This window comes from Haliotis cracherodii, unplaced genomic scaffold (genome assembly GCF_022045235.1).
Source record: "Haliotis cracherodii isolate W230 unplaced genomic scaffold, xgHalCrac1.p SCAF_38, whole genome shotgun sequence".
Classification (NCBI taxonomy): Eukaryota; Metazoa; Mollusca; class Gastropoda; order Lepetellida; family Haliotidae; genus Haliotis; species Haliotis cracherodii.
The window spans coordinates 2,031,213-2,053,644 of NW_027266295.1; the positions used below are offsets into that span (position 1 = coordinate 2,031,213).

Below are 22,432 nucleotides of genomic sequence, written 5' to 3' on the forward strand. Positions count from 1 at the left end.
CCTTCCGGGTCCTATCTTTCTCCTTGGGAGCTACTCGGCAAAACAAACACAACAATCACAACAACAACTACAACTACAACTGGACATGTCATGATAGACAAATAGAATGAAAATAAGGCATTTCTATTTTTTGATTGTTTTTTCCAGGGGAGAGCGCGAACGCAGTCCCCCACACTTATAAATTGCGCACCCGAGTCGTCCACATTTGGGATGATCGCAGGGGTCAACCAAGCCGATGTGCAATGGAAAGGTCTCGCCCCGGGCCCACAGCCTTGCGGATCACTGTAAAGCCTGTGCCAGGTAAGTATGCCTGAAACTGCAGCTTCCTAACCATCACTACAAACATGCACATCACCTCACTCGGGTGTGTTTTAAACAACACTTCACATATATTCCATTTCTGTTCAAACATGTATATACTTCCCTGTACATGGCACTACATTCACCCGTTCGCTTTATGCAAAGATTATTGACAGGAAAAACCAGACAGAAATGGCTTTATTTGCATTTTAGGCTGCATAGACATGCACCTGACGCCAGGTACCCAGGGGAGGCAACTTCCATGTCAACACCCAAGTTTCCTTCCGGGTCCTATCTTTCTCCTTGGGAGCTACTCGGCAAAACAAACACAACAATCACAACAACAACTACAACTACAACTGGACATGTCATGATAGACAAATAGAATGAAAATAAGGCATTTCTATTTTTTGATTGTTTTTTCCAGGGGAGAGCGCGAACGCAGTCCCCCACACTTATAAATTGCGCACCCGAGTCGTCCACATTTGGGATGATCGCAGGGGTCAACCAAGCCGATGTGCAATGGAAAGGTCTCGCCCCGGGCCCACAGCCTTGCGGATCACTGTAAAGCCTGTGCCAGGTAAGTATGCCTGAAACTGCAGCTTCCTAACCATCACTACAAACATGCACATCACCTCACTCGGGTGTGTTTTAAACAACACTTCACATATATTCCATTTCTGTTCAAACATGTATATACTTCCCTGTACATGGCACTACATTCACCCGTTCGCTTTATGCAAAGATTATTGACAGGAAAAACCAGACAGAAATGGCTTTATTTGCATTTTAGGCTGCACAGACATGCACCTGACGCCAGGTACCCAGGGGAGGCAACTTCCATGTCAACACCCAAGTTTCCTTCCGGGTCCTATCTTTCTCCTTGGGAGCTACTCGGCAAAACAAACACAACAATCACAACAACAACTACAACTACAACTGGACATGTCATGATAGACAAATAGAATGAAAATAAGGCATTTCTATTTTTTGATTGTTTTTTCCAGGGGAGAGCGCGAACGCAGTCCCCCACACTTATAAATTGCGCACCCGAGTCGTCCACATTTGGGATGATCGCAGGGGTCAACCAAGCCGATGTGCAATGGAAAGGTCTCGCCCCGGGCCCACAGCCTTGCGGATCACTGTAAAGCCTGTGCCAGGTAAGTATGCCTGAAACTGCAGCTTCCTAACCATCACTACAAACATGCACATCACCTCACTCGGGTGTGTTTTAAACAACACTTCACATATATTCCATTTCTGTTCAAACATGTATATACTTCCCTGTACATGGCACTACATTCACCCGTTCGCTTTATGCAAAGATTATTGACAGGAAAAACCAGACAGAAATGGCTTTATTTGCATTTTAGGCTGCATAGACATGCACCTGACGCCAGGTACCCAGGGGAGGCAACTTCCATGTCAACACCCAAGTTTCCTTCCGGGTCCTATCTTTCTCCTTGGGAGCTACTCGGCAAAACAAACACAACAATCACAACAACAACTACAACTACAACTGGACATGTCATGATAGACAAATAGAATGAAAATAAGGCATTTCTATTTTTTGATTGTTTTTTCCAGGGGAGAGCGCGAACGCAGTCCCCCACACTTATAAATTGCGCACCCGAGTCGTCCACATTTGGGATGATCGCAGGGGTCAACCAAGCCGATGTGCAATGGAAAGGTCTCGCCCCGGGCCCACAGCCTTGCGGATCACTGTAAAGCCTGTGCCAGGTAAGTATGCCTGAAACTGCAGCTTCCTAACCATCACTACAAACATGCACATCACCTCACTCGGGTGTGTTTTAAACAACACTTCACATATATTCCATTTCTGTTCAAACATGTATATACTTCCCTGTACATGGCACTACATTCACCCGTTCGCTTTATGCAAAGATTATTGACAGGAAAAACCAGACAGAAATGGCTTTATTTGCATTTTAGGCTGCACAGACATGCACCTGACGCCAGGTACCCAGGGGAGGCAACTTCCATGTCAACACCCAAGTTTCCTTCCGGGTCCTATCTTTCTCCTTGGGAGCTGCTCGGCAAAACAAACACAACAATCACAACAACAACTACAACTACAACTGGACATGTCATGATAGACGAATAGAATGAAAAAAAGGCATTTCTATTTTTGATTGGTTTTTCCAGGGGAGAGCGCGAACGCAGTCCCCCACACTTATAAATTGCGCACCCGAGTCGTCCACATTTGGGATGATCGCAGGGGTCAACCAAGCCGATGTGCAATGGAAAGGTCTCGCCCCGGGCCCACAGCCTTGCGGATCACTGTAAAGCCTGTGCCAGGTAAGTATGCCTGAAACTGCAGCTTCCTAACCATCACTACAAACATGCACATCACCTCACTCGGGTGTGTTTTAAACAACACTTCACATATATTCCATTTCTGTTCAAACATGTATATACTTCCCTGTACATGGCACTACATTCACCCGTTCGCTTTATGCAAAGATTATTGACAGGAAAAACCAGACAGAAATGGCTTTATTTGCATTTTAGGCTGCACAGACATGCACCTGACGCCAGGTACCCAGGGGAGGCAACTTCCATGTCAACACCCAAGTTTCCTTCCGGGTCCTATCTTTCTCCTTGGGAGCTGCTCGGCAAAACAAACACAACAATCACAACAACAACTACAACTACAACTGGACATGTCATGATAGACGAATAGAATGAAAAAAAGGCATTTCTATTTTTGATTGGTTTTTCCAGGGGAGAGCGCGAACGCAGTCCCCCACACTTATAAATTGCGCACCCGAGTCGTCCACATTTGGGATGATCGCAGGGGTCAACCAAGCCGATGTGCAATGGAAAGGTCTCGCCCCGGGCCCACAGCCTTGCGGATCACTGTAAAGCCTGTGCCAGGTAAGTATGCCTGAAACTGCAGCTTCCTAACCATCACTACAAACATGCACATCACCTCACTCGGGTGTGTTTTAAACAACACTTCACATATATTCCATTTCTGTTCAAACATGTATATACTTCCCTGTACATGGCACTACATTCACCCGTTCGCTTTATGCAAAGATTATTGACAGGAAAAACCAGACAGAAATGGCTTTATTTGCATTTTAGGCTGCACAGACATGCACCTGACGCCAGGTACCCAGGGGAGGCAACTTCCATGTCAACACCCAAGTTTCCTTCCGGGTCCTATCTTTCTCCTTGGGAGCTGCTCGGCAAAACAAACACAACAATCACAACAACAACTACAACTACAACTGGACATGTCATGATAGACGAATAGAATGAAAAAAAGGCATTTCTATTTTTGATTGGTTTTTCCAGGGGAGAGCGCGAACGCAGTCCCCCACACTTATAAATTGCGCACCCGAGTCGTCCACATTTGGGATGATCGCAGGGGTCAACCAAGCCGATGTGCAATGGAAAGGTCTCGCCCCGGGCCCACAGCCTTGCGGATCACTGTAAAGCCTGTGCCAGGTAAGTATGCCTGAAACTGCAGCTTCCTAACCATCACTACAAACATGCACATCACCTCACTCGGGTGTGTTTTAAACAACACTTCACATATATTCCATTTCTGTTCAAACATGTATATACTTCCCTGTACATGGCACTACATTCACCCGTTCGCTTTATGCAAAGATTATTGACAGGAAAAACCAGACAGAAATGGCTTTATTTGCATTTTAGGCTGCACAGACATGCACCTGACGCCAGGTACCCAGGGGAGGCAACTTCCATGTCAACACCCAAGTTTCCTTCCGGGTCCTATCTTTCTCCTTGGGAGCTGCTCGGCAAAACAAACACAACAATCACAACAACAACTACAACTACAACTGGACATGTCATGATAGACGAATAGAATGAAAAAAAGGCATTTCTATTTTTGATTGGTTTTTCCAGGGGAGAGCGCGAACGCAGTCCCCCACACTTATAAATTGCGCACCCGAGTCGTCCACATTTGGGATGATCGCAGGGGTCAACCAAGCCGATGTGCAATGGAAAGGTCTCGCCCCGGGCCCACAGCCTTGCGGATCACTGTAAAGCCTGTGCCAGGTAAGTATGCCTGAAACTGCAGCTTCCTAACCATCACTACAAACATGCACATCACCTCACTCGGGTGTGTTTTAAACAACACTTCACATATATTCCATTTCTGTTCAAACATGTATATACTTCCCTGTACATGGCACTACATTCACCCGTTCGCTTTATGCAAAGATTATTGACAGGAAAAACCAGACAGAAATGGCTTTATTTGCATTTTAGGCTGCACAGACATGCACCTGACGCCAGGTACCCAGGGGAGGCAACTTCCATGTCAACACCCAAGTTTCCTTCCGGGTCCTATCTTTCTCCTTGGGAGCTGCTCGGCAAAACAAACACAACAATCACAACAACAACTACAACTACAACTGGACATGTCATGATAGACGAATAGAATGAAAAAAAGGCATTTCTATTTTTGATTGGTTTTTCCAGGGGAGAGCGCGAACGCAGTCCCCCACACTTATAAATTGCGCACCCGAGTCGTCCACATTTGGGATGATCGCAGGGGTCAACCAAGCCGATGTGCAATGGAAAGGTCTCGCCCCGGGCCCACAGCCTTGCGGATCACTGTAAAGCCTGTGCCAGGTAAGTATGCCTGAAACTGCAGCTTCCTAACCATCACTACAAACATGCACATCACCTCACTCGGGTGTGTTTTAAACAACACTTCACATATATTCCATTTCTGTTCAAACATGTATATACTTCCCTGTACATGGCACTACATTCACCCGTTCGCTTTATGCAAAGATTATTGACAGGAAAAACCAGACAGAAATGGCTTTATTTGCATTTTAGGCTGCACAGACATGCACCTGACGCCAGGTACCCAGGGGAGGCAACTTCCATGTCAACACCCAAGTTTCCTTCCGGGTCCTATCTTTCTCCTTGGGAGCTGCTCGGCAAAACAAACACAACAATCACAACAACAACTACAACTACAACTGGACATGTCATGATAGACGAATAGAATGAAAAAAAGGCATTTCTATTTTTGATTGGTTTTTCCAGGGGAGAGCGCGAACGCAGTCCCCCACACTTATAAATTGCGCACCCGAGTCGTCCACATTTGGGATGATCGCAGGGGTCAACCAAGCCGATGTGCAATGGAAAGGTCTCGCCCCGGGCCCACAGCCTTGCGGATCACTGTAAAGCCTGTGCCAGGTAAGTATGCCTGAAACTGCAGCTTCCTAACCATCACTACAAACATGCACATCACCTCACTCGGGTGTGTTTTAAACAACACTTCACATATATTCCATTTCTGTTCAAACATGTATATACTTCCCTGTACATGGCACTACATTCACCCGTTCGCTTTATGCAAAGATTATTGACAGGAAAAACCAGACAGAAATGGCTTTATTTGCATTTTAGGCTGCACAGACATGCACCTGACGCCAGGTACCCAGGGGAGGCAACTTCCATGTCAACACCCAAGTTTCCTTCCGGGTCCTATCTTTCTCCTTGGGAGCTGCTCGGCAAAACAAACACAACAATCACAACAACAACTACAACTACAACTGGACATGTCATGATAGACGAATAGAATGAAAAAAAGGCATTTCTATTTTTGATTGGTTTTTCCAGGGGAGAGCGCGAACGCAGTCCCCCACACTTATAAATTGCGCACCCGAGTCGTCCACATTTGGGATGATCGCAGGGGTCAACCAAGCCGATGTGCAATGGAAAGGTCTCGCCCCGGGCCCACAGCCTTGCGGATCACTGTAAAGCCTGTGCCAGGTAAGTATGCCTGAAACTGCAGCTTCCTAACCATCACTACAAACATGCACATCACCTCACTCGGGTGTGTTTTAAACAACACTTCACATATATTCCATTTCTGTTCAAACATGTATATACTTCCCTGTACATGGCACTACATTCACCCGTTCGCTTTATGCAAAGATTATTGACAGGAAAAACCAGACAGAAATGGCTTTATTTGCATTTTAGGCTGCACAGACATGCACCTGACGCCAGGTACCCAGGGGAGGCAACTTCCATGTCAACACCCAAGTTTCCTTCCGGGTCCTATCTTTCTCCTTGGGAGCTGCTCGGCAAAACAAACACAACAATCACAACAACAACTACAACTACAACTGGACATGTCATGATAGACGAATAGAATGAAAAAAAGGCATTTCTATTTTTGATTGGTTTTTCCAGGGGAGAGCGCGAACGCAGTCCCCCACACTTATAAATTGCGCACCCGAGTCGTCCACATTTGGGATGATCGCAGGGGTCAACCAAGCCGATGTGCAATGGAAAGGTCTCGCCCCGGGCCCACAGCCTTGCGGATCACTGTAAAGCCTGTGCCAGGTAAGTATGCCTGAAACTGCAGCTTCCTAACCATCACTACAAACATGCACATCACCTCACTCGGGTGTGTTTTAAACAACACTTCACATATATTCCATTTCTGTTCAAACATGTATATACTTCCCTGTACATGGCACTACATTCACCCGTTCGCTTTATGCAAAGATTATTGACAGGAAAAACCAGACAGAAATGGCTTTATTTGCATTTTAGGCTGCACAGACATGCACCTGACGCCAGGTACCCAGGGGAGGCAACTTCCATGTCAACACCCAAGTTTCCTTCCGGGTCCTATCTTTCTCCTTGGGAGCTGCTCGGCAAAACAAACACAACAATCACAACAACAACTACAACTACAACTGGACATGTCATGATAGACGAATAGAATGAAAAAAAGGCATTTCTATTTTTGATTGGTTTTTCCAGGGGAGAGCGCGAACGCAGTCCCCCACACTTATAAATTGCGCACCCGAGTCGTCCACATTTGGGATGATCGCAGGGGTCAACCAAGCCGATGTGCAATGGAAAGGTCTCGCCCCGGGCCCACAGCCTTGCGGATCACTGTAAAGCCTGTGCCAGGTAAGTATGCCTGAAACTGCAGCTTCCTAACCATCACTACAAACATGCACATCACCTCACTCGGGTGTGTTTTAAACAACACTTCACATATATTCCATTTCTGTTCAAACATGTATATACTTCCCTGTACATGGCACTACATTCACCCGTTCGCTTTATGCAAAGATTATTGACAGGAAAAACCAGACAGAAATGGCTTTATTTGCATTTTAGGCTGCACAGACATGCACCTGACGCCAGGTACCCAGGGGAGGCAACTTCCATGTCAACACCCAAGTTTCCTTCCGGGTCCTATCTTTCTCCTTGGGAGCTGCTCGGCAAAACAAACACAACAATCACAACAACAACTACAACTACAACTGGACATGTCATGATAGACGAATAGAATGAAAAAAAGGCATTTCTATTTTTGATTGGTTTTTCCAGGGGAGAGCGCGAACGCAGTCCCCCACACTTATAAATTGCGCACCCGAGTCGTCCACATTTGGGATGATCGCAGGGGTCAACCAAGCCGATGTGCAATGGAAAGGTCTCGCCCCGGGCCCACAGCCTTGCGGATCACTGTAAAGCCTGTGCCAGGTAAGTATGCCTGAAACTGCAGCTTCCTAACCATCACTACAAACATGCACATCACCTCACTCGGGTGTGTTTTAAACAACACTTCACATATATTCCATTTCTGTTCAAACATGTATATACTTCCCTGTACATGGCACTACATTCACCCGTTCGCTTTATGCAAAGATTATTGACAGGAAAAACCAGACAGAAATGGCTTTATTTGCATTTTAGGCTGCACAGACATGCACCTGACGCCAGGTACCCAGGGGAGGCAACTTCCATGTCAACACCCAAGTTTCCTTCCGGGTCCTATCTTTCTCCTTGGGAGCTGCTCGGCAAAACAAACACAACAATCACAACAACAACTACAACTACAACTGGACATGTCATGATAGACGAATAGAATGAAAAAAAGGCATTTCTATTTTTGATTGGTTTTTCCAGGGGAGAGCGCGAACGCAGTCCCCCACACTTATAAATTGCGCACCCGAGTCGTCCACATTTGGGATGATCGCAGGGGTCAACCAAGCCGATGTGCAATGGAAAGGTCTCGCCCCGGGCCCACAGCCTTGCGGATCACTGTAAAGCCTGTGCCAGGTAAGTATGCCTGAAACTGCAGCTTCCTAACCATCACTACAAACATGCACATCACCTCACTCGGGTGTGTTTTAAACAACACTTCACATATATTCCATTTCTGTTCAAACATGTATATACTTCCCTGTACATGGCACTACATTCACCCGTTCGCTTTATGCAAAGATTATTGACAGGAAAAACCAGACAGAAATGGCTTTATTTGCATTTTAGGCTGCACAGACATGCACCTGACGCCAGGTACCCAGGGGAGGCAACTTCCATGTCAACACCCAAGTTTCCTTCCGGGTTATGGTAAAAGTTAGGGGACGTAACTGTTGATGACTCCTTTTACCTGTCCTTTTGCGTGTGACACATGGATGCATTGTATAATATATTTTATGTGCGTTTTATACACTGTGTTTGTGCTATGTCTCACGCAGCCTGGTTCCCTGGGTATGCTGCGCTGGCGCTCCACATGACTGCACAATGGCCGCCTCCACCAGACGAATAAACATGGCCGACACGCCATGCATTTACTATAGAAAAACTCTAGAACGGGTTGTTAAAATGTTTTCTTAGCATTACCATGAATGCTCTTGAAATGGATTTGTCACGAGAATAACGTTCATTGTTACTTTTAGTGAAGGAAAACATTATTTAAACTGTTTCGAGACTCGCAAGTGGTCGTCACATCTGTGAAATGTAAACAATGACACATACCCCGTTTTCAACATTGAAATGTGCGTTAATATTTCGTGTCAGTTCAATGCTGTCACGAAATCGTATACATAATACATGGAATTGAACGACCACGTCAATGAAATACCGTTAGCGTCTTTATTTTAGAAAATCTGATTTTGCAAATGTCACCAATTATGACCCGTTTTCTCCCATTGTGAAATGGTGGTTTAGCGGCATTATTGAACACCCAGTATCCGTAATAATGGTGTTTAATGATAGGGTCTCTCATTGGTTCTGACATTTGGCCTCTGGATTTTAATCACATGAAAAGCCATTTATTTGGCATTTGTTTTCTTAATACACAAGGAAATTAATCATAAATAGAGCTAATAGTTTTGGAAAAATATTGGATTAATTTCAATCTAGTGTTTCTGAACTAGATATATATGTGTGCTTGTTAAAATGTCGGATCTGAATGTGATAATAATGAAGAATATGATCATAATTAATTTGGTACAGTGACATACACATCCATGAGTATTCTTTATGATGCAATATAGCCACTTGGGAGTCCTGTACAGAACAACATAAAGAACTGTGCATACCATTTTTATTGAAAAATAGTTATGAATATAATCACCATGTTAGATGAAATATCACAAAGTATCACAAAGAAGTAACAGGGAATTAATACTTAAAAGTTACTCGCACATAAATGAAGGAAATTGTAAATGACCCTTGAAATTAATTCTCAAAAGAAATCTTTAAATAGTTGATAAGACCGTTGCAAAAAAATAAAGTGACACATGTATCATATCTTAACCTTGTTCGTATATAGAGGATTCATCACGAGTGTTTTTAATATGGGAAACATCAACCGAGTCTTAGGTAATCGGTATTTGCCGAGCCTTTGGCGAGGCAAATACCGAATGGGACGAGGTTGATATTTCCAATATTAAAAAACACGAGTGATGAATTCTATTTATCATTTTTGCTTCCCTATTAAGGAATAATTGCATTAACAATAACATCAGCAACTCGTCGAAATCTTACGTATAGATCGTGCGTAGTGATACATGTTTTCCATAGCCGTGTAAACCAATATAAACAACCTCTTAACTCCTTTATGGCATATTCCTTCGCTGAGAAAAAAACTTCCTCGGATTATCTTAAACAAAATACTTCAACAGACTTTTGCAGAATAATTGAAACTTTAATTACGGTAATAACAACGATTCTTTGTAATCTGTTAATATCTCTGGTGTAACTTCACTTATAATATATAGTTTCTAATCAAACCGCTCTCTCACTTGAAGAATGTCTCGCGGCTGAGAGGTCAGAGTAGATGCATTAGTCGGTGTCTCTATCACTTTCGATGACAATCCGGCGTCTTTTGACTGGGTCCGGGCTTGGAGGTTTAATGAGATTAATCGTTATGTTTCCACCAGTAATGTTGCCAGAAAACATAGTGTTGACACCACCAGAAACATTTATTATTTGAGACCGCTGACTGTGTTGTCTACTGTCGATTTGGACATTACGCGAGGGGCCGCTCTGCATGACGGGAGTTTCATCAACAAGCTGAGATGTCACATGGAGTGTTTCATGAAATGATGTTGGATATTTGCTTGTGCTGGTCCGGATTAATATGGCAGTAATTGTTCACAGAATGGATGTTTTTGTGGCCAGTCATCTGCATTATTTGATTTGGCGGATCATTATTGTCATTCAACTTTTGCACAAGGTGTTTGCGTGCAGAGTGATTTGTGAGTCGTTTCAATGTTTGGAGACTGGCGGCATCGCACATGTTTTTAATGAGAGAGGAAAGTTTGTTTTTCACAATACGATAGCGGATAAACCACTGATCGCCAGTGTGTGACAGAAGTCGAGTGGACGCGTGGAGGCATACAAGAGGGATCAGCAACATTAGCCAAACTTTGGCCACAAGGAAGTTTTGATAATCTGCCTTCATCACAGTCAAATTTAAATTCGGTACCATCAACCTGTAACCTGTAATATCCATTTGTCAACACGGATATCAATTTAGCACTTACCCTTTGATCTATTAAAACATTGTCTCCAACATCAAAGGTGTCCATTATGTTTGTAAACACCTACTCACGTGCACCGGCGAAAAAAGTTCACTTCCGGCTATCTAATTTGCATATGTAATTTGCATACTTATGTCATTGGGGTATGACATACATGTTTTTATGTCATAAGCTTATGTCATGGATAAATGCTTTAGTTAAACGATAAATAGCTTTATGTAATAGTTTATTTGATGTAAAAGATAGTTTCAAATCCGCAATGTCAAGTTGTAAAAGGTGACAATGTGACAGAGTAAGTGTTTCAAATTAACGTGGAAGGGGAAGGGAGGAAAAGCCGACGCCTTGCAGGTGTTTCACTTTCAACACGTCGTTGTTTGTTGTTTAACGCCGCACACAACAATATTATAGCTATATGACGGCGGTGCGTAAACAATCGAGGATGGACCACACAATCCAGTGATTGACATCATGAGCATCGATCCACGCAATTTGGATACGATGACATGCATCAACCAAGTCAGCGAGCCTGACCACCCGATTCCGTTAGTCGCCTCTTACTACAAGCATATTCGCCTCTTACGACAAGCATAGTCGCCTCTTACGACAAGCATAGTCGCCTCTTACGACAAGCATATTCGCCTCTTTGGACAAGCATGGGTTGCTGAAGACATACGGTATTTTTATTTTTTATTTTTTGGTTTTAAGTGTATTTAGCTTGACATTACCAACAAGGGCCAGGATTCACCAGACTCAATAATCTACAGGCCATGGTGATTTAGCTTGACATTACCGACAAGGATTCACATATTGATCTGCCAATGCATATATACAAACCCTGATGGCGCGGATCATTGCTTATAATTTCAGTCATTGATTCTCTTGACTCAATAATCTACAGGCCACGGAGCTTTGGCTGTATATTTCTGACAAGGGCCAGGAGTCACAATGTCATATGGATCTACCAGTGTCTACAGTCAAACATCCCTGTGATTAACTTGGATGTGTCCCTGCGTATTCCTTCATTATTTATCATTGTTGGTCATGTCGAAGCAGCTACATAGGTCCCTTCAACTTCAACTTCAACACAAAGATGACATGTACCATTGCTTATACTTTGAGTCATTGACCCGTAAAGATTCCGGGATAGAATAGGTCTTCAGCAACCCATGCTTGCCGTAAAAGGTGACTATGCTTGTCGTAAAAGGCGACTGACGGGATCGGGTGGTCAGGCTCGTTGACTTGGTTGATGTATGTCATCGATCTCAATTACAATGGCAGTACACAATAGAATGGTCCTACAATGTTCAATGACAGTATAATAATATGATGACAGTGGTCAGAATCCGTGATGTGCTGGGCAGGGAATCAAAAGTGAGGAGTGAGTGAGTGAGTATGGATTTACGCCGCTTTTAGCAATATTCCAGCAATATCACGGCGGGGGAGACCAGAAATGGGCTTCACACATTGTACCCATGTCAGGAATCGAACGCGGGTCTTCGGCGTCAGAAATAATGAGCTTTCCTCATATATCTAGCTAATGGAAAGTTCCACACCGTGCTCACACAAAATAGAACATTACAGAAGTTCGGTAACAAACTATCACCGTCCGCGGAAGTTTACACACCACACTAGCATCTAAATATAATAAGTTCCCGACGACTGATCACTGTCCTAACACAATGCAATGAAAGTCTACGGAATCTCTGCAGAAACAACGAACACAGTTACAATCATAGTTAAACAATAAAATACACTGCCATAAATGATTAGAAAAATAATGTAAAATACCCAAAATAAGTGTCTAAAAGGGGCGTAACTGGAGCCATTCACAGGGTGTGCAAGTTTGGAGATATTAATTGCGACAAAGTGCATAGGGAGGGATCAGTTCCCCCACCTGCAGATTGGGGGCATTTCCCCAATTAAAAACATGTTTGGCCAAATATGACCGACATAATACTCTGTTTCATTTTGTGACTGTGTGGGACATCTGACTGCATTTCGTTATTCCGTTATGAAACGTTATGACAGGAATCAATGAATGAATGAATAATCTTCATTTCCTCCATTAGTTTCGGAGACGAAAAAACAACAACGACACATTAATAAAAAATGATTTTGAGCGTCTAGAAAGTGTCCGACATGCGTCGAGTTTTTCAATCTTGAAATAGGTAAAAAGATCACTTTGATCCACCTTGTACAAATGGTAATCACATGGTACCGGCGCCAATACGCACGTGATGTCCTTGGCATAGGATGCGTTTGGCCAAGCAAATACATTACGTACATATGGATTGTTGAAATACGCATTGACTGTTGAACAATAAGTTTAATCATATCTCAGCGTAGCATTATGAGTAAGTTTCGCTGCGGCACTCTGACGTTGGAAATAGAACTAAGTAGATTTGCTCGCCCAAAGACTTCACTTTAAGACAGAATACTAGTATGTAACTGTAACGTTGTGGAAGACGAAGTACATTTCTAGCTGATTTGTTGTTTCTATTAAGACCTTTGGAAATTACCATTCCGGCATTATCCTACATTGTTACAGATAATATTATCTTCTGTCGACCAGAGGGCTCTTAATGCGGAACGATTGGTCTATTAAACCCTTGGCACACAATCTATCCTAAACGTCCAGGAAGAAAACAAACGCTTCCACTATAACCTGTTTCTATTCAGAACTGATGTACGACCTGTGGAAATTACCTGTGACGTAATTAAATAACGATGACCTGCAACTAAGCAAGTCACAGAGCCTGACCGTTTCGTCGCCCCTTACGATAAGCATAGATTACAGGGGACCCGGAATCCAAAAATGATCCTTGACCTTGACAAATTCAATCCAATCAAATGCGAGAACGTTGCTCGTCAGCCATCATGAATGTAAAATCAAACTAGGTGTGAAAACGAGCTCTGTGCTCTGTGCTCTGAAACTCTTCGCAAATGTAAACAAACCAAATTCATATTTTACACTGCATTTTCTACTGCTTGGAGAGATCCATTAGTGTCACTTCCACAAGATGCCATGTCTGACGTAAAATCATACACAACGGCTTACAATAGAAACAACGACAACAAACAAATACATGTATTAATAAACACATCAGATTAATTCTGATTACTTGTAATTGTCATATAAACAAGCTACTGAATAGCCATTTCATTGTATATATCCCTTAAAACTGAACATAGAGTAAACTACGGTTATAACGAATTCGAAGGGACCACTAACTTTAGTTCGTTATAACCGCAGCTTGTTATAAGCATATATACAGCATATATACAACAAATGGCCCGGACTAAAAAATAGTTCGTTATATCGGTCAGTTCGTTATAAGCGTGTTCGTTATAACCGTATATTACTGTATTTCGCTTTGTCAAATTGATCATAGTTTTATGAAATATATGTGCACATATTTCAGAAGGATTTAAAAATGAAAAAAAAGGTTTATGGCCGATTGACTGACGGTGTCGACAGGCCATTGATGTTTCCGATGCACAGGTGCACGTTTGATCAAAGCCGATACTAATGGCTCCTCGAATGTCGGCCTGATATTCAATATTACCGCCACAGCAGCGACATAGGCAAAACCTATTTATGGCCATGACTTAAACATTACTTTTCAAAATGAAGTGAAATTGTGTATATGTTTAGTTAGTTTTGGGATCGACGCGTATGTTCCGTATTTTATGATGTCTAAAATTTGACCTTTGTCGTTTGACCATATGGGAAAACTTATATGGCCTACGACAGAAGTTGTCGTGTCAGGGATAAATGGATCTGTTACACTTACGTTCACGAACCTGACACGATGGCTGAAAATATCTATCAGAAAACAAGACATAAAGGTATTATCTAACATGTACATATCGCTTTACATCCAGCTAGAACCAATAAGTACTGGCCATCACAGTGTCACATCTTGCTGCTGCTGCTGCTGATGCTGCTTGATGTCCGTGACACGGCAGCACATGGCGTTGTCGAGTAGGTGTACAACGATGTGCATTGGTACACAGCCGAGTGGAGGTTGTTGGCGTTTGTCATCAAAGATATAAGTCTCTATGGCCTGAGCGAAAACGATTTATCCACCCACGCCGTGTTATAACTGCATCAAACAATCAGTACACTTGTGCCATAAGTTCCTGTGTGTTTGTTTCAGGTGCGGCGGCAGTTGATAAAGTGTGAGTGAGTGAGTGCGTGCGTGGGGGTTAATGCCGCGTTTAACAGTATTCCAGTTATATCGCGGCGTGTCAACTTTATGTGTGAGGAAAGCCCGAAGTGATGCAGGTCTCTGACGTTAACCACTTTGGTGAAACCCATGAGCACGGGTATGGTGCTGACAAACATGGAAACATAATTTTGTCGAACCGGGGTTTGAACCCAAAATCAAAGGTTTCTGGCGTGCCAATCGACGCAAACCTGCACAGCAAATTGCGGCGCCTAGTGTACAAGCCTAGTGATTAGAACAGCCCAACACATTAAAGGAATCATTTTCCAGAAGTGTTGGAGTTGTTGGCCCAAGCTACCCATGTCCCTACCTTCACCCCGAACCTCCACCCCCCCACCCCCCACCCCCACACACACCCACCCCACGCCCCCTCCCTACGCTTCACTTCCCATACAGACAAACTTGCCTAGACTGTTGCTTAGTTAGTGTTGTGAAGTAGGCTGTATTCATATACTCTTCTATATGACGGTGGTTGGAGTACTCTAATACCTAGTTCCCCGTCCATCATTCGGTGAAACAAACTACATATTATTTTCTCACGGATTTTGAGTATTTTGGCTCAGTCAAGCTGTTGCGGCGACAAACCATCATTCATTAAGAGTTTTAAAAACGTTTTGATAAATATGTTCTACCAATCATGGAATGATACTACCAAGGTTACGTCCTGTATAAAGATTTTAAAAATCTCCTGGAACCAGAAAATACCTTTCCATTATTGCTGAAATAAAATATCGAAATGATAAGCCTTAGATTCGGGCTACTACGAATAAAGGTAAACGAAGGTAGATGGGCTGATATTGATTTACGTTTACGGCTCTGTCCCATATGTGAAACAAGTATAGAGAATGAATATCATTTTACTTTAGAATGTGAATATTACAACGATATTTGACAACTGTACTTACCAACAACTTTTTGCCATAATCCAAATATGCATAAATTTAAAATGCTCCTGTCATACTCATGGACAACTTAGAAAACTATGTAAATACCTGTATTACAGCTATGAAAGAAGACGTAATTATGAAAAGCTTGTAAATCTGTAAATTTGTAACTGACATTACCCTTTGTTCATGTCTCACTCCCTTTTAAATGTATGTATTGTATATGGGCCAGTGGCCTTAGTACAAATAAAAGACTTCTTCTTCGCACTACCATATTCTATAACATCATCATGCATCATGAGGTTTAAGTAGAATGTTGGACAAATGTCATTTCTTTTTTTGGGTGATCGAGGTTGGGAACAATTTGTTTGACATGCTACCAGCAAACGGGGTACAGGGGTTGAGGAACTCGAGCATGTCATCTTTCGTTTGAAGAAAACATGATTCCTTTCATATACGAATAATGAAAACAAAATGTCTCGTTTTGGTCTGTCGCTATGGCCAAATGTAAGAGGGTGAGCTGTTACAACTGCAGATAACTAAGGCGATATTCGTGCTACAGGGGGCACGGGTTGAGTGAGTGAGTGAAATGGGTTTAACCCCGCTTTTTACAGTCTTCCAGTTATATCACGGCGTGTCAGCTTAATGTGGGAGGAAAGCCCGAAGTGATCCAGGTCTCAGACGTTTACCACTTCGGTGAAACCCACGAGCACGGGTATGGTGCTCACAAACCTAGAAACATAATCGGGGCGAGCCGGGATTCGAACCCACAATCATAGGTTTCTGGCGTTCCCAAGGGACGCAACTCTGCACAGCGCATCGCGGCGCCTTAGACGACTAGGCCACCCGTGCCCCCGGCACAGGTTGACCAATCGTAGAAGACACAGTACTTTACCGTTGACACTTGCGTCCCTGGTGTGCCATGCCATGAACCTATAAACGTGAATCTAACATTCGCCCTGGTTATGATTCCTGGCTTGCCAAGGACTATACCCATGCTGGTTGGGTTTACCAATGAGATAAACGTCTAAAAACTGAATCACTTCCAGCTTGACTCACCATTAAGCTGAAAGATCCTTGATACTGTGCAAAGCAGCATAAAAAATATCTCACCAAACTCATTCATGCGTTCATGCGACAACGTGAAACAAATGTCTTCACTGCATCCAACAATGCTTCAATAATCTTTGGATTCAAAGTGTCAAATTTACCTTAAGACACATGAGAATTTCCACGATGTGGGGGTAGGAATGGCGGTAACTATCGGGGGACAGGCCATAAAATAACCGAGACAATAGCTACATCCCGTTCATTCACATGTGGACACCCAGTAATATTGCGAGTGTACGTATTGGGATCTCCAGAGATGAGACGAGCCCTTTTGTTCTCCGAGCAGTATGTGGACGGATACACCTGCTATTAGTTTAAGGCCAGTACAGCCTGTCTGAACTGAACTGAACTGAACCAAACCGAACCGAACCGAACCGAACCGAACCCAACCCAACCCAACCCAACCAAACCCAACCGAAATTTATTACACTCAGCCTGCAAACTGCAGCATAAGAGGTACAGTGTATATGTACAATATTATATATACGTGTTATGTAATAATAAGTCTTGTGTACATTGATCCTTGGGAAGAGGTGCTAATTGGGTTGTTCACTAGCCAATATATTAGCAAATATCGCCGTGGGCGCTTATTAGAACGAGTCGCTTATTACATCGAATACGGTAATGAAATTCCTCACCCATATCGTTTAAGTTACATAAATTACACTTTCAATTAATGGGATTTTGTCCCAGCTACCTGTCTCAATTGGAAGATAATGATTTAAGGTTCTAAATCTAAGCAATATTCCCAGTAGTTCTTCTCTTGCAGAATACTTAGGTACGATTCGAAATGAAGATGTATCATTTTAACAATATAATAACCTTGAATTTAGTTTTGATGTTAATTTTTAGCCAATGGATACTTTCGGATTTCTGTCATGTCCAAATGCAGCTTAACCCAAGTTCATCAAACGTTATCTTTATGCAGATTATCCATTTATCCATTTATCCATTTATCCATTTATCCATTATCCATTAATCCATTCATCCATAAACCACATGACTAATGTTGGCCATACCGCATTCTATGTGTGTGACCAATGTACTTGAGTATTATCCACTTATCCATTATCCATTATCCATTATCCATTTATCCATTTATCCATTTGTCCATTTATCCATTTATCCATTATCCATTATCCATTTATCCATTTATCCATTTGTCCATTTATCCATTTATCCATTATCCATTTATCCATTTATCCAATTATCCATTTATCCATTATCTATTATCCATTTATCCATTTATCCATTTGTCCATTTCTCCATTGATCCATTATCTATTCATCCATTTTCCATTTATCCATTTATCCATTTATCCACTGATCCATTATCCGTTTACTATTTATCCATATCCATTTATCCATTTATCCATTTATCCATTTATCCATTAATCCATTTATCCGTTTACTATTTATCCATTTATCCATTATCCATTTATCCATTATCCATTTATCCATTTATCCATTTATCCATTGATCCATTTATCCATTATCCTTTCATCCATTATCCACATGACTAATGTTGGCCATAACGCATTCTATGTGTGTGACCAATGTACTTGAGTAATATCTAAAGAAACCAACACAATATATCTCGATCTCAGGCCTGCGTGGGTCAACACTCATTCTCCGTATGAAACCTTTTTTAACAAAGCCTGAAAAGGCAGTTGGAGTCATCATTTCTTACATGTTTTGATTACTGTCAATGTTTCCGCCGAATACAAACTAACAACTGCAGAGAACAGAACGTTTCGGGAAATGGAAATATATTTTCAAAAAAGGATAAAAACTACAGCAAAACTCTCTCCCAACGATGACTCGATGACAACAGCCGGTACATTAGAAATGACATTGACACCTGCACACCGGAGTGTTATGTCAGTTGAAAACTTGGATGAATATATAGATGTGGTTGAACAGTGGACACACAATTATCACAATAAATATATTCCGTTTTGCGGATGCACAATTTACAATTTGCACAATGTATCTAATTAGTGACCGAGTTTGTATCACAGTGTTCAGAATTACAAGACAAAGCAAATATGTAGTTTAATCTGAAGAATATATAGTATATTTCAAATCTGAAATCTTTAATATATGATCGATGTTTTTTGAAACTACACACTCTGAGTTTGCCCCCACATGTAAAAGGTTCAAAAGCAACGTAGTTTTCAAAATTTGTATTACAACCTTTTAATATTTTCTAAAGGGACAAGTGGTCATGTTCGAGAGCCTAATAGCTGGTAGCCACTGGTAGCATAATTTAATTTTTGTAAGAATATCTAAACAAAAATGTTTTCAATTGTTGGCTTATTATTTTCGAAATTTCTATTTTTTTAACGTAACTTCGAAAATGTTCTCGTTATTTCATGTTTATTTAAAATAATGAATTTGAAATTTCGAAAAAAGTTAAATGAATGAAATAACGAGAAAATGATTAAAATATCCAGAAAAGACGCGAAATTTTGTATAAAATATTCAATAATTGAAATAGCGAGAAAAATACTTGGAGCATAGTGCTTGTTTCTTTGTTTGTAGTCGACGGGGCTTCTGCACTTGTACACGGTAGACGTGACTCCAGATTGGTATATCAGGTATATTTTCAGCGGAGTCGACCTGTGAAGATCCGGGTTAGAATACGTCTCAGCAACCCATGCTTGCTGTAAAAGGCAACTATGCTTGTCGAAAGAGGCGACTAACGGGATCGGGTGGTCAGGCTCGCTGACGTGGTTGATGCATGTCATCGTATTCCAGTTGCGTGGATCGATGGTCATGAAGTCAGTCACTGGATTGTGTGGTCCAGATTCGATTATTTACAGACCGCTGCCCCATGCTGGAATATTGCTGAGTGCTGCGTTAAACAACAAACTGACAAAACAAATTTCAGCGGTGAATGCGGTGTCGTGTCACTGTTTTTTTCTATGTTGTTTGCAGGAGTGCTGCTGTGCGGCGGCAGGCAACAGGCGGGGGCTTAATGTTTGGCGGGGCATGTTTGCCCTATCCGCTAACACACGGTGTTGTCACCCATTTTCGGTAACCCATTCATGTGTTTATCACAGCTCTTTACAAACTCTGTTATTTATTTGAAAAATAAATGTCTACTCACTTAAAGCCTTGGAAGTAAATTGGTTTTTGTCCTTGTGTGGTCGGGTGACCTTGGGTAGGTCATGACACTAAACAACCCCATGACACGACGTTCACATCACTCCCTACCCTCTCGTCACACGACAACCACAACGCTCCTTACACTCACGACATATGACATCCACAACACCCAATACACTGGCGTCACATGACAACCACAACACTCCTTACACACACGTCTCACGTCAACCACAGCACTCCCCACGCTATACCACATGACATCCACATCACTCCCTACCCTCTCGTCACATGAGAACCACTACACTCATGTCACATGACAACCACAACACTCCCTACCCTCTCGTCACATGACAACCACATCACTCACTACACTCACATCACATGACAACCACATCACTCACTACACTCACGTCACATGACAACCACAAGACTCCCTACACTCTCGTCACATGACAACCACATCGCTCACTACACTCACGTCACATGACAACCACAGGACTCCCTACACTCTCGTCACATGAGAACCACTACACTCTCGTCACATGAGAACCACATCACTCCCTACACTCACGTCACACGGCAGCCACGGCACTCCCTACACAATATCACATGACAACCGCATCACTCCCAACACAATATCACATGACAACCACAACGCCCCCTACACACCCGTCATATGACATCCACAATACCCAATACACTCACGTCACATGACAACCACATCACTCCCTACACTCTCGTCACATGACAACCACAACACTCCCTACACTGATATCACGTGACATAAAAAGCACTCCCTAAACTCATGTCACATGACATCTACAACACTCCCTACATTCCTGTCACATGACATCCATATCACTCTCTACACTCATTTAACATAATATCCACATCACTCCCTACACTCACGTCACATGACAACCACGGCACTCCCTACGCTACCGTCATATGACAATCACAACACTCCCTACACTATGTTACATGACAATCACAACGCTCCCTACACTCTCGTCACATGACAAACACGGCAACTCCTACGCTCAAGTCACATGACAACCACAAGTCTCCCTACACTCACGTCACATGACAACCACGGCACTCCCTACGCTCCCGTCGCATGACAACACAACACTCCCTACACTATGTTACACGACAATCACAACGCACCTTACACTCACGTCATATCACAACCACGGCAACTCCTACACTCACGTCACATGACATCCACAACACCCAATACACTCACGTCACATGACAACAACAAAAGTCCCTACACTGGTGACATAAAAAGCGCTCCCTAAACTCATGTCATCAACAACGCTCCCTACATTCCCGTCACATGACATCAATATCACTCTCTACACTCATGTTACAATATATCCACAGCACGCCCTAGACTCATCTCACATGACAACCATAGCACTCCCTACACTCACGTCACATGACAACCACAGCACTCCCTACACTCACGTCACATGACAACCACGGCACTCCCTACTCTCACGTCACATGACAACCACAGCACTCCCTACACTCACGTCACATGACAACCACAGCACTCCCTACACTCACGTCACATGACAACCACGGCACTCCCTACACTCACGTCACATGACAACCACGGCACTCCCTACTCTCACGTCACATGACAACCACAACACTCCCTACACTCACGTCACATGACAACCACAGCACTCTCTACACTCACGTCACATGACAACCACAACACTCCCTACACTTACGTCATATGACAACCACGGCACTTTCTACACTCACGTCACATGACAACCACGGCACTCCTTACTCTCACGTCACATGACAACCACAACACTCCCTACTCTATGTCACACATCAACCACATCACTCCCTACACTATATCACATGACAACCACATCACTCCCTACATTCACGTCACATGACAACCACAGCACTCCCTACCCTCACGTCTCATGACATCCACAACTCTCCCTACATTC

At 42.8% G+C, this 22,432-nt stretch overlaps 15 non-coding genes across 15 annotated transcripts; all 15 read right to left on the reverse strand.

Moving 5' to 3' along the window:
- Positions 1-144: 144 nt before the first annotated feature.
- Positions 145-308, reverse strand: LOC139477962 (U1 spliceosomal RNA). The gene has a single exon (XR_011654171.1). It is a non-coding gene; the product is annotated as a U1 spliceosomal RNA (small nuclear RNA).
- Positions 309-724: 416 nt separating this feature from the next.
- Positions 725-888, reverse strand: LOC139477963 (U1 spliceosomal RNA). Its single transcript, XR_011654172.1, has one exon. It is a non-coding gene; the product is annotated as a U1 spliceosomal RNA (small nuclear RNA).
- A 416-nt stretch (positions 889-1,304) lies between these two features.
- LOC139477964 (U1 spliceosomal RNA) lies at positions 1,305-1,468 on the reverse strand. Its single transcript, XR_011654173.1, has one exon. It is a non-coding gene; the product is annotated as a U1 spliceosomal RNA (small nuclear RNA).
- A 416-nt stretch (positions 1,469-1,884) lies between these two features.
- On the reverse strand, positions 1,885-2,048 carry LOC139477965 (U1 spliceosomal RNA). Its single transcript, XR_011654174.1, has one exon. It is a non-coding gene; the product is annotated as a U1 spliceosomal RNA (small nuclear RNA).
- A 415-nt stretch (positions 2,049-2,463) lies between these two features.
- Positions 2,464-2,627, reverse strand: LOC139477967 (U1 spliceosomal RNA). The gene has a single exon (XR_011654176.1). It is a non-coding gene; the product is annotated as a U1 spliceosomal RNA (small nuclear RNA).
- Positions 2,628-3,042: 415 nt separating this feature from the next.
- On the reverse strand, positions 3,043-3,206 carry LOC139477968 (U1 spliceosomal RNA). The gene has a single exon (XR_011654177.1). It is a non-coding gene; the product is annotated as a U1 spliceosomal RNA (small nuclear RNA).
- A 415-nt stretch (positions 3,207-3,621) lies between these two features.
- On the reverse strand, positions 3,622-3,785 carry LOC139477969 (U1 spliceosomal RNA). Its single transcript, XR_011654178.1, has one exon. It is a non-coding gene; the product is annotated as a U1 spliceosomal RNA (small nuclear RNA).
- A 415-nt stretch (positions 3,786-4,200) lies between these two features.
- LOC139477970 (U1 spliceosomal RNA) lies at positions 4,201-4,364 on the reverse strand. Its single transcript, XR_011654179.1, has one exon. It is a non-coding gene; the product is annotated as a U1 spliceosomal RNA (small nuclear RNA).
- Positions 4,365-4,779: 415 nt separating this feature from the next.
- Positions 4,780-4,943, reverse strand: LOC139477971 (U1 spliceosomal RNA). The gene has a single exon (XR_011654180.1). It is a non-coding gene; the product is annotated as a U1 spliceosomal RNA (small nuclear RNA).
- Positions 4,944-5,358: 415 nt separating this feature from the next.
- LOC139477972 (U1 spliceosomal RNA) lies at positions 5,359-5,522 on the reverse strand. Its single transcript, XR_011654181.1, has one exon. It is a non-coding gene; the product is annotated as a U1 spliceosomal RNA (small nuclear RNA).
- Positions 5,523-5,937: 415 nt separating this feature from the next.
- LOC139477973 (U1 spliceosomal RNA) lies at positions 5,938-6,101 on the reverse strand. Its single transcript, XR_011654182.1, has one exon. It is a non-coding gene; the product is annotated as a U1 spliceosomal RNA (small nuclear RNA).
- A 415-nt stretch (positions 6,102-6,516) lies between these two features.
- On the reverse strand, positions 6,517-6,680 carry LOC139477974 (U1 spliceosomal RNA). Its single transcript, XR_011654183.1, has one exon. It is a non-coding gene; the product is annotated as a U1 spliceosomal RNA (small nuclear RNA).
- Positions 6,681-7,095: 415 nt separating this feature from the next.
- On the reverse strand, positions 7,096-7,259 carry LOC139477975 (U1 spliceosomal RNA). The gene has a single exon (XR_011654184.1). It is a non-coding gene; the product is annotated as a U1 spliceosomal RNA (small nuclear RNA).
- Positions 7,260-7,674: 415 nt separating this feature from the next.
- LOC139477976 (U1 spliceosomal RNA) lies at positions 7,675-7,838 on the reverse strand. Its single transcript, XR_011654185.1, has one exon. It is a non-coding gene; the product is annotated as a U1 spliceosomal RNA (small nuclear RNA).
- A 415-nt stretch (positions 7,839-8,253) lies between these two features.
- LOC139477978 (U1 spliceosomal RNA) lies at positions 8,254-8,417 on the reverse strand. The gene has a single exon (XR_011654187.1). It is a non-coding gene; the product is annotated as a U1 spliceosomal RNA (small nuclear RNA).
- Between the last annotated feature and the right edge of the window lie 14,015 nt (positions 8,418-22,432).